General features: G+C 45.3%; 1 protein-coding gene across 6 annotated transcripts in view; it reads left to right on the top strand.

Moving 5' to 3' along the window:
• The first annotated feature begins 8,115 nt into the window (after positions 1-8,115).
• Positions 8,116-10,253, top strand: part of MBNL2 (muscleblind like splicing regulator 2) — a 113,874-nt gene continuing 111,736 nt past the window's right edge. For all 6 annotated transcript variants that reach the window (XM_076362044.1, XM_076362017.1, XM_076362052.1 and 3 more), the window contains exon 1: positions 8,116-8,203. The gene's annotated coding sequence lies outside the window, so the exon portion shown is untranslated. The remainder of the gene's footprint in view (positions 8,204-10,253) is intronic.

The following is a 10,253-nucleotide window of genomic DNA, read 5'->3' as shown; positions in this document are numbered from 1 at the left end:
ATGTATCATTTTCCCATCTGCAGCTTCACTTTGTATTGCTCTCTCTATCGATTTGGAAATAAAAACCCTTCTGGTTTTTCTCTAATTGGTTGCTCAGTTCCAGTTCCACGTTCTGCCAGGGTCGCCCAACTTGATCGTCTCATCTGCAGCTCCTGGCTGGCCTCTCCGAGCCTTTGCTCTCTGATTGCACCGAGTGTGTGGCAATACCCCACTCAAATGGCATAGTCGGAACCGGGGCACTCAGTATCGCCTGGTTGTGAACCTGCTTCGTTGCAGCTGGGACAATTATACCGTACATTTTTTATTTTTTTTTAATTTAAATGGATTTTTTTAAATTAAATGGATGAGCTGCCTCTTCTTTTCAATGCTCATTTTTCATGTCAGAATTTACACAACTTACTTCATTATGTTACTTTTTCACCTTTGTGCTTCCAGAAACTCTCAACTGTTTTTTCACACCGTAACTGAGGCTCAGGTAGCAAGGAGGGCACCTATGCTTGTCGATGCATTGCATGTAGAAGGAAATGAATTATTTAAATATTATCCATTTGCAGCAGTGCTGCATAGGTATAAAACTCTGACATAATTTCTGTGAAGTTGTGCCAGTAGCTTTAGGGATCTGTTAAGTATTCATTGAGCATATCCCTGTAAGAGTCATTTGCACATTTAAAAAATTTACTATAGTTTATAAGCCACTGGATATTTCAATGCTTTGTTCTGTATTTCAAAGGATAAATTATAAAAAATATTTGCATATTTTTCCTAGGTAATTTTAAAATCAAAGTTCTTGAACAGCCATCATTCTTAGACATTTAGTAGGAGAAACACTGAAAGTGTATATTAAATTGCAGAATAAGTCTCTATTTCAGAAAAAACAAAACAAAACAAAACAAACGTGTGTACTTAAATTCATCTCTATTCAGCAAACCATTTAAACATACCAAGGCTCCACTGGAACTTCAAGACATACTTAAGTGGCCTGACAAATAGCGATGAACTTAAACAAATGCTTAAAGTTAAGTGCTTTGTTGAAACAGAATTCAGTGATGCAATTCCCACCCTGTAAATTATTAAATAGATGTAGGTGAAACTGTAAAGTATGAACTTTAGCAACCTTACTAATGAGTCTGAGAAAAATTCTCTGGTAGGGAACTAACAATAGTTAAAAATCTGTGTGCTATCTTTTTATGGAGTTATACAGTTTGGTTACATTTAGGTACAAAAATGGTATTTTAAAAAGCATGTGTAGAAACAGATACATGATGTGAGTTTTGTACAAAACCAAAAAGAATATTATTTAAAAAATACAACTTCCCTAGCAGATGAGCATCTGCAACATTAAATTCTGCCCTGATTTAGACAATGTCATGGCAGTAGGAATAACTGGTGCAACATCTTGATACCATGAGTTTCGGGGGATATGGCTTTGATGTAGATCCTGTTTTAATGCAGGTCTGATTGGATTATTGCTGTGGTCTCTACTAGCCTTAAAAAGCTATAGGGTAAAATGCATGAAATACATAAGTTGTTAAAACATTTGGATCTTACCTTATGACAAATTGTTTTATGCTAACGCTTGTGAACTACATATAAAGATCAAGATGGAAAATACGTAACATTGGTTAATTCAACCTAGGGAATGTTTGCTGGATAGCTTGTATGGAAAAATAAGTGACAAACTTCAAGGAGAAGGGTTATTTTCTTTTCAAAGCTTCTTAATGCAGTATGCCCTGCTCCCAAAGGGAATGACTCATTATCAGACCTTCTCCTGACAAAGAATAGTTAATTGTCACTCTAAAAATTACTCTGTTGTTTATGTATTTCTGATTAGAATCTGATTACACTCCATTTGCGTAAACCATGTAATGCTAGCACCAATATTCATCTACAAAACTCTAAAAGAGCTAATTACCCAAAGCTTAGACTAATTGTCAGCATAATGGACAGAGAACATGGCTTTAAAGTAGGAAGTGTTAAGAGAAACTGCCAGTTATTCAAAGATAGCCAGTTGGATATGTAGATAGCCATGATTTCATTAGCATGTAAAGCTTTTACTGGGCAGAAAGCCACCCTGGTTAAAAAATGAAAGGAGGAAATGAGAAAATATAAAATCAATTTGTATAGACTCAGGTGGGGAAAAAAGAAATTAATGACAGGGATTAAAAGTGACAAGATAAAAAAAAGTTACTTGCCGGACTACTAGTAGGCAACTGGATTAAATGCAGTAAAAGCGCAATTTTAGTAAGAATTAGATGGAAAAAAAAGGAAGAATCCTACATCAAGTATACATGAAGTATGGTGAGTAAACAGTACAAGAGATTTCTGTTTGGTATTTGGAACAAAGGAATTATGTATCCACGTGAGAAAGTGGCAAAAAGAATAAATATCACCTGCAAGACAGCAAGCAGGCCAGGATCTGTTCAAATTAAACTTTAGCCTTAACAGAGTTAGGCGAGTAGCTGTCTTCAGCTGCTAATAATGCATTTCCCTAGGTCATGGGTAATTCCAGAAGAGTATTGTCAAAGTTGCCTCAGTTTTTAAAAGCTTAAAAGGACCTATTGAATAATTAATGATGTCATTCATAACCATAGCAGAGAGATTGCTAATTTGGGATCTTATTAACAAAAATTAGAGGTTAAAATATAATTAAGATCAGTCAACACGGCATCCCAGAAGGTAGATCTTGCTACAGTTCTTTTGCTGGGGGAGGCGTCTGTGCTTCTTCGCTTGCTTTGAAAAGTATGTAGTTCTGAGTGCTGAAGACGACTGTGTTCACATAACAGCCATTGATTCCTTCAAAGCTTTTTAGTCAATACCACAATAACACTGATTTGAAAGAACTTCCATTATACAAAATTAACATTACATGGATTAAAACCTGACTCTCTGGTTGATCTCCAGATGTCACTGTTAATGAAAAGACATAAACAAAGAAAATTATTGTGATGAGTTTTTTTTTCCCAGAGATCGATTTTTTTTGCCTAATACTTTTATCAATGATCTAGAGAACATAAAATATTATAGTAAGTTTGCAAATGATAGTAAATATTGAAGAGCACTTCTTTTGCCAGTGGGGCTGAATCATCTGATTGAGAGTAACAATTCAACAAAAAGGCAAATTAAAAGGGCCAAATGCAATGTATTCCACGAGGGATCTGACAAGACTAGCTGTATCTATAGGGTAGGAGACTCGAGGTCAGAAAGGAGTTTTACAGTTTGAGGCTTGAGAAATGCGGTGCGTGTGGTTTATCAAAGACTGAAGAGAATTAAACTGACTGCTAGGTTTAGCAACAAGCAAAGGAGAGATCTCAGTCAGGGCTGGCTTTTGAACCTGGATGTCAAAGGTACACCACCATTCGGTGGCTGGAAATTTGAAGTTGGCTAAAAACAAACTTGAAATGAGAGACGGCGTGCTAGCAGCAAACATAACGGCCAGAATAGGTTATTGGGGAAGGTGGAGGACTCATGCTTACTAAGTGGGCGAAAACCTAATCAGAATTCTCCACACATATAGTTTAGCCTAGTTTCAGGATGGACGGTCATAGTGCTGCATGTTTCTTTTGGTTGAGAAGCCTGTGAGGTTACGTGCACACAAGTAAACTGCACAGGGCAATGGTACGGGCTCAGCATTGGCAATTTGCATTGGCCCATACCGCTTAATGACTACCTAACACATGGTATAGTTACACGACAGCTAACACGCTTTCAGACAATACTGACCATGCAAACAGACACCACCATCCCCTAAGCTCAGGGAATAACTGCACACCAGGCAGCACAAATGTGGCCAGCTTTATTGGGCGTAGAAGAAAGTTTAGCCATCTGCATGCAACACACACTGTGTCGCTTGGCCATAGGGTCAGAGAAGAGTCATATGTAGTAGTATAGAGATGTCCCTCTGCAGGCCTGCTGGAGGATATGAGCACTGTATTGCCCTGAGCATGTTCGTTACATTTGCAGCTCTTCATTAACACAATGAATATATTAAAATCTTGTGTGTCTGGACTTCAGCTGGTTGGCTGTCACAGTAAGGAAAGGCTCCTCTCTCATGCACAGTAGCCCAATTGTATGTTGTGGGCAGAGGGTTATCTCGTGACGCACTGGAAATGAGTCTTTCCTAGAGCTGGAACATAGGTGGGAAAGCACTTGTTTTCTGAAATCATATGGAGAACCTTCCTTCTCAGATGCTTGTCTGCTACGGCTTTTTTGCACGGCGAACAAAGTGCCAGAGCGTTCAACAAATTTATAAATGGGAAGGAATTTGCTTCCAAGTCAGGGGGATCCGATCTTCCTTTGGAGCACAGGGCATGGGCTTTCTCTTAGGATCACCTGGAGATACAGCACCACTGCATATTAAAGAAGAAGCCAGCCCCTACCAGGCCCTTGGTCAACCTGAGTTTCTCCTTTTCTTTGAGTATAGCATGCAAAGCTTAGTCTGCTGTGGGATAAGATGGCTTCTGCTGTGACTGCTGAAGATGAGTAACAAAGTCATTGGGCTGGCTCTCTGTGGCTGTGTCTTGAGAAAATTTAATAGCGCATGGCACATGGTGTCTATTGATCCACTATAGCCTTAAGTGCTGAAATAATGAAGGTCTGTGAAACTTCCTAATAAATGTATCGTGAAGGTATTTGAAGTATTATTTCCAAAAAGCATCCTGAACAGATGGGGCAGATGCCCCAATCGTCACATGAACAAATTTAATGTTGCATATATGAAAAAACTTGTGCAGAAGAAGCAGCTGGCGGACTTAGTTTCCTTGGACGATGGCATTGCACAAACTTTGGGTGAATTGTTTATGGAAACCTGATGCTCCAGCATTAAATAATAAATTATTTGTTCAATTAACTTGCATGAGTTCATAGGTTGTTTCATTTTTTCTCCTTACTGGAAAAAAAAAAAAAAAAGGAAAGAAAAGAATGAGTTATAGCACTGGCTATGAATCCTAATGGTCTCTTACGTACATATAGGTGCCCACATACAGGAAAACTTCATACTCAGCTGACTTTTTCTGTTCTTTAAAAAAATGAGATAGGGTTGAACTGACTTGACTGCCTTTGAAACAACAAATTAATCTCGACTTGTGTAGACAGGCATAATGTCAGTGAAAGCATGCCAACTTTCCCTTGCTGCAGCATGTGAATATATAGATACTAAAAAGGGTCTTTTGTAAAGTTTCTTCTTACTGGTAGCCTTGACAGTTAAGGGGCAAAGAGAATTCCTGTCTGAACTTAGAAGTCTGCCATGATCTAAAACAGGTTGTTGGATTTTCTTGGTACCTACTATTATTCCATTAAAAGCATGGCTTACGCCAATATGGGCTCAAGTTATTTCACTCCATACATCTTCCCTTGTATGAAATTCCCAAACTGATTTGAGGCTCCAGAGAAAGGGGCTGCACCATGTACAGATCATGTACGCCACATTTCTAGTGTCATGTAAAAATTGAACAAATTCCTGGAATCCCAGTGTTTGAAATTCACGTGTGGAGACACATGAGGGCACCACTGGGTGGGGGATGGCTGCTGGTGCAAAATTGGTGTCTGCGGGCACCTTCTGCAGGCTAGCTCGTATGACGCTCTTGGCTCCAGGGCAGGGGATGGGGCTGGTGGCCCCACGGCAAGCCCCTGCGGTGCAGGCGGTGCAGCAGGGGAGTGCAGAGTGGAGACCGGAAGAATGGGTTCTCATGCTTTGTTAAAAGATTTGACAGATCGGCTTTAAGTGTACTCAACATTCCTGAATATAATTTTATCATTTTGTAAAATATGAATGGCCCTATTCATATGCCTTGTTTTAACGGTGAGATATCGTGAGTCTTTGTGGTATGTTCTTAGTAAAAAGTAATAGTACAAATAAGACAACCCCCCCTGCAAATTTTAAAGAGTTAATATTTTTAACTTTGTCTTGCTTTCTCATCAGTTTTCTAGGCTGCACCTTTCAAAGTAGGATAATATTGACCAAGCCTCATTAAACTGATTTAGAAATTATTTTTTAAAGAGAAATGCAAAATTAACGATCCATGTTCTAATATCAATAAGCCACTTCAGAATGTACATTGATAAACTATCGCTACTAACAACATACTCTCGATTGGTGGAGCGTATCCGAAATGAACAAAATGAGGACAAGTGCCGAGCAGGCACTTAGGAAGGCATGAAATTCGTACAGGGAATAGCTGGCGAAGAAAGGGTTCTGTTGGCACTGATCCCCTACGCAGTCAACATGAAGTTGCCATTGCAACAAAGACAAATCTCCTTGAGGGATTTATTAGCAAATACGCTATATGTAAGTCACCATTAATTAGTCTTCTTTCTTCATTACTGTTGAGGCTCGGCTGGTCCACAGTGCCCTATTGTGGACATTATATTCAAGTGCCTAGAGGAGAGCAACAAGAATGATAAAAGTTTGGGAAAACACGTCAATTGGAATCAACAAGAGAAGTCTGAAGGGAAAAGATACCTCATGATAGCTTTAGACCTATACGTAAAAGATTGTCATAAACAGAATAACATCAGTTGTCCTCCACAATCACAAGAGGAAGACAAAATTTAATCAGGTTAATTTGCAGAAAGAGGGGCTTGTGCAAAAACAGTTAATGGGCACAATAAGTTGCGCGAAGAGAATAGGCACTTCACTTGAGGTTTTTAAAAGCAGAGTAAAAAAACAGTTTGGATTTGGCCTGAAATCTATTTAATCCTGCTTCACTGTGAGTAGATGCCTAATAGAAGGCCTCAGGAGATCCTGTGTTTTATGATTATCAGCTGTGTACTGAAGCCTTATTGATGGAACATCCTGTGGAGGCTTTTTGCATATTTAACAACGTCTTTTTCAGTTCTACCTTCTCTCATTCAACCAAGATGAAAAAACAATGCACCAGAAAAATTTTTACAATCTCACTTATTTTCCTTCACGAAAAAAAAAAAAAGGATTTTCTTTTTGTCTCTTTTTCAGCCTCTGAATGCCAAAGGAGGTGGCTAAGCTGAAAGGCTCACTTTCTTTCTCAAAATGTAACACATTTGGCAGTAGCAAAAATCTGAAAGTTCAGTTACTGGTTCTTGCATAAGACCTCAGAGACAGACTGAAAGAATTTAGTTGAAATGGAAGTCCAGATGCTTTCTGATTTATTCCCCACATTGGGATGCTGCAGCAGTTTAGAGCCACTTAGGGTGGGGCAGCTGTGGCCTCACTCCTGGCCATGCCTGACCATCTCCTTGTTGCCCGACTTTCTGGAGAGCCTGCTCAGGGATCTAAACTGCCTGGAAACGAATTGAAGGGTTTGTCTGACGAGGCTTCAGCCCTTCCAGCCCACAGAGCAGAGGTTAGCTGAGATCTCGGGGGGCGAGGGGACCGTGGGGGACACACGGCCAGAGTCGGCACTGCCCCGACAGCTCTGCTGAACCCCACCTTTAGCTTCACCCGGCAGAGCACAAGTGCGGTTTGACGGGCTGGAGGCAAACCGGGAACCATTGCAGCTCCCCTCTCTCTCTGGCTGGGGATATTCTGTGTTTTTTAGGGAAAGGTGCCAACCCTTACTCCAGGGAGAGCGGCTTGCAGGAGAACGGGGGCCGAGGGATAGCACGGGCCAGCGCTGGCTGCTGTGAGCGAGTGGAAAGCACTTTTTCGCCTGTGAACATCACATAAGGGGAACAGAAACTGTTTACTAATTCGGGTCAAAATCTGGGAAGAATGAGCTCTGGGAGCCAAACCACGCGTTTGTTTCCTCCAGAAAATCGCCTACAGTAATGGTGACACTCCATGGCTCCAGCAATAAAAAGCAAGCAGAACAACATGCCTCGCACCCAGTATTTTGGCCCCTCCGCAGCACCCCCTCCGCTGCCGCCCTCGTTGTTTTGCGAAGGAAACGCTCGGGTTTGTCCCCGGGACAGGCCGGGCTCCCCGCAAAACTCCGCGGGCACTGCCCGCGCCCCCGGCGCCGCCCGGCGCCGGGCCTCGGCCCCGGGTCCGGGCCGCGGCGGGACGGCGCAGGGGGGCGGTGCGGGCTGCGGGGGGCGGGCCCGGCCCGGCCCCGGGGCGGTGCGGCGCGGCGCTCGGCTCCGGCAGGGCGGGGCGGGGCCGGACCGCCCCTACGCGAGCAGCCGCCGCCGCCGCCGCGGCGGGAGAGGTGACAAGCCGCTGCGCGGAGCCGCCTCCGCCCGGGTTGGGAGAAGCGGGTGCCCCCGCCGCCCCTCCGCGCCCCGCTCCGAGGTAAGACAGCCGCCCGCGCCGCCGCCAGCCTCCCGGCGCCCGCCCCCTTCCCGCGGCCGCGGGGCCACGGCGGGGGGACAGCGGGTCCCGCGGCGTCTCCGTGTTTCCCCCGCCGCGGGGCCGGGCCGCGCGGGGACGTTGCGGGTGCGCGGCGGCGGGAGTTTCGTTTCTCCGCCGCCCCGGGGAGGGGTCGCGGCGGCGGTGCCGGCGGCCCCGGGGGAGCCTGGCGGCGGCGGCCGGCGGGGCCTCCCTGCGTGGGGAGCGGCCGCCGGGGCGCGCCCGGCCGAGCCGCTGCCCGTCCCGCCGCACCTGGCCGGGCGGCGGCCGCCCCCGAGCCCGCCTCGGCCTCTCCTCCCGCTGCTTCTGCCGCTGCCGCCCCGCCGAGGGCGCGGGAAGGCGCCCCGAGCCCGGCACTTGTTCGGGTGCCCCCCTGCCGCCGCCGCTCGTTTCCCCTTCGCTTTTCCGGGGGAGCCGCCGCGGCGTGGGACGGGGCGGCGGGCGCTGCTGCCTGCCCGTTGCATCTGGTTCAGCGGTGATTTATGGTTTTGTTAACTCAGCGTTTGGCACGGCGTGCGTGCGGGGAGCAGCAGCGAGCGGGAGTCCTAAGTTTTTGTTACTTCTGGAAGGGAGGGGAAAAGGGCCCCGTGGGGCCGCGGCCGCCCCAGCGGCTTCCTCCAAATCGCCCCCGCCCCCCCGTGCCCCCCGCGCCCCCCGCTTCAGCGCTGCGGCCGGGGGCTCGCTATGGTCAGCAGTGAATAACGCTGGGCAGGTTTTGGTGGGGAGGAATTGCCACCCGTGAAGGTGAGCGTGACAGGAGGGAAAACCTGTCGGAAATTAAAATGTTTTTCTCGCTACTAGTTTTGTGGGGAAACCCGATATATTTATTCCTTGTATGTACATGTGTGCATATTTTTCTGTGTATACATGGAATATATACACATTTTTTTGAGCTATGAGAACATTGCCTATAGGCTTCTGTTTCCAGATGTTTTGTTTTCTGTTTCTTTTAGACATATTTGCATTTCTGCTGGGAGGGGAGCAGACAGCAGTAGTGTTGCTGAATATGTATTTGAACAGTAGCATGGAACAACTTGTATGCCTTTAATTCAGCTGCCGAGGATATCCATGTGGGATTAATATACTTAAGCGATCATGTCACACTGACGTCTCTTGTTCAGACTTGTAGATTTTTAAAGCAGCGTGGACTTGTAGGTAGTAGCGGAAGTGTAATTAATTTTAAACATGTGACTTGGCCTAGTGCTTATGATTTTAACGTGGTATTCGTACCTTGGTAAATATGCATAGATTTAGCCATCTGTCCTCCCTTTTCCCTTCGTGTGTGCACATACCACACTGTGCAAATGAAAAAAGTACCTGTAGTAGGCTTTAGGGCCAAATACATATTTAAACTCTTCTGGGAAATGCTCTAAAGTTACTGTCGAGGACTAGCGGAAAGCTTCTTTTGTACAGTTTTTGAGTACGTTTAAAAAAAAAAAGCTTTTTCAGCATCAGTGATGCCAATTTGTAACTTCTATTTGGCATTAATGCTATTTGCACACATCCAGTACAGCTGATACCGCTGCTGGGAGGCATGTAATTCTTCCCGCTGTGGACAAGGCCCTTTTGTGTAGCGTCAACTTCGTATGCTTTTAGAGGGTGCATGAACCCCGGGTAGAGCCCTGCGGTTTCTCTCTCCTGTGATAAGGTGGTCGGGGGTGCCAGCCGGTGTTGCTCGTTGGAGATCTCGGCGACAAAACTTCTGACACAGGCTGGAGCTCCGAACTGGGGCACGTCAGTCTTCGGCGCTTGCTGTAGTTGCTGGCGTATGCTATGGCTCATCTACATGCGAGTGAAATTTGGAATAGCAGGGGGCTACAGCAGTGATTTGCGCTAGTGTAAGGGTCGGTCTGTCCGTCCGAGGTAGCTTGCAGGACGGTGGCTATACAGTAATGTTTTCCTAGAGCTGAAGAGACGGGCTGTTTTGTTGTGGTATCCCTGCTGTCACCACAGGAATGGTACTTCTGCGTCGTGCAGGTGGGTGGGTGGATGG

This window comes from Aptenodytes patagonicus, chromosome 1 (assembly GCF_965638725.1).
Source record: "Aptenodytes patagonicus chromosome 1, bAptPat1.pri.cur, whole genome shotgun sequence".
In the NCBI taxonomy this organism is placed as follows: domain Eukaryota; kingdom Metazoa; phylum Chordata; class Aves; order Sphenisciformes; family Spheniscidae; genus Aptenodytes; species Aptenodytes patagonicus.
This window is presented reverse-complemented; position numbering and strand designations above follow the sequence as displayed.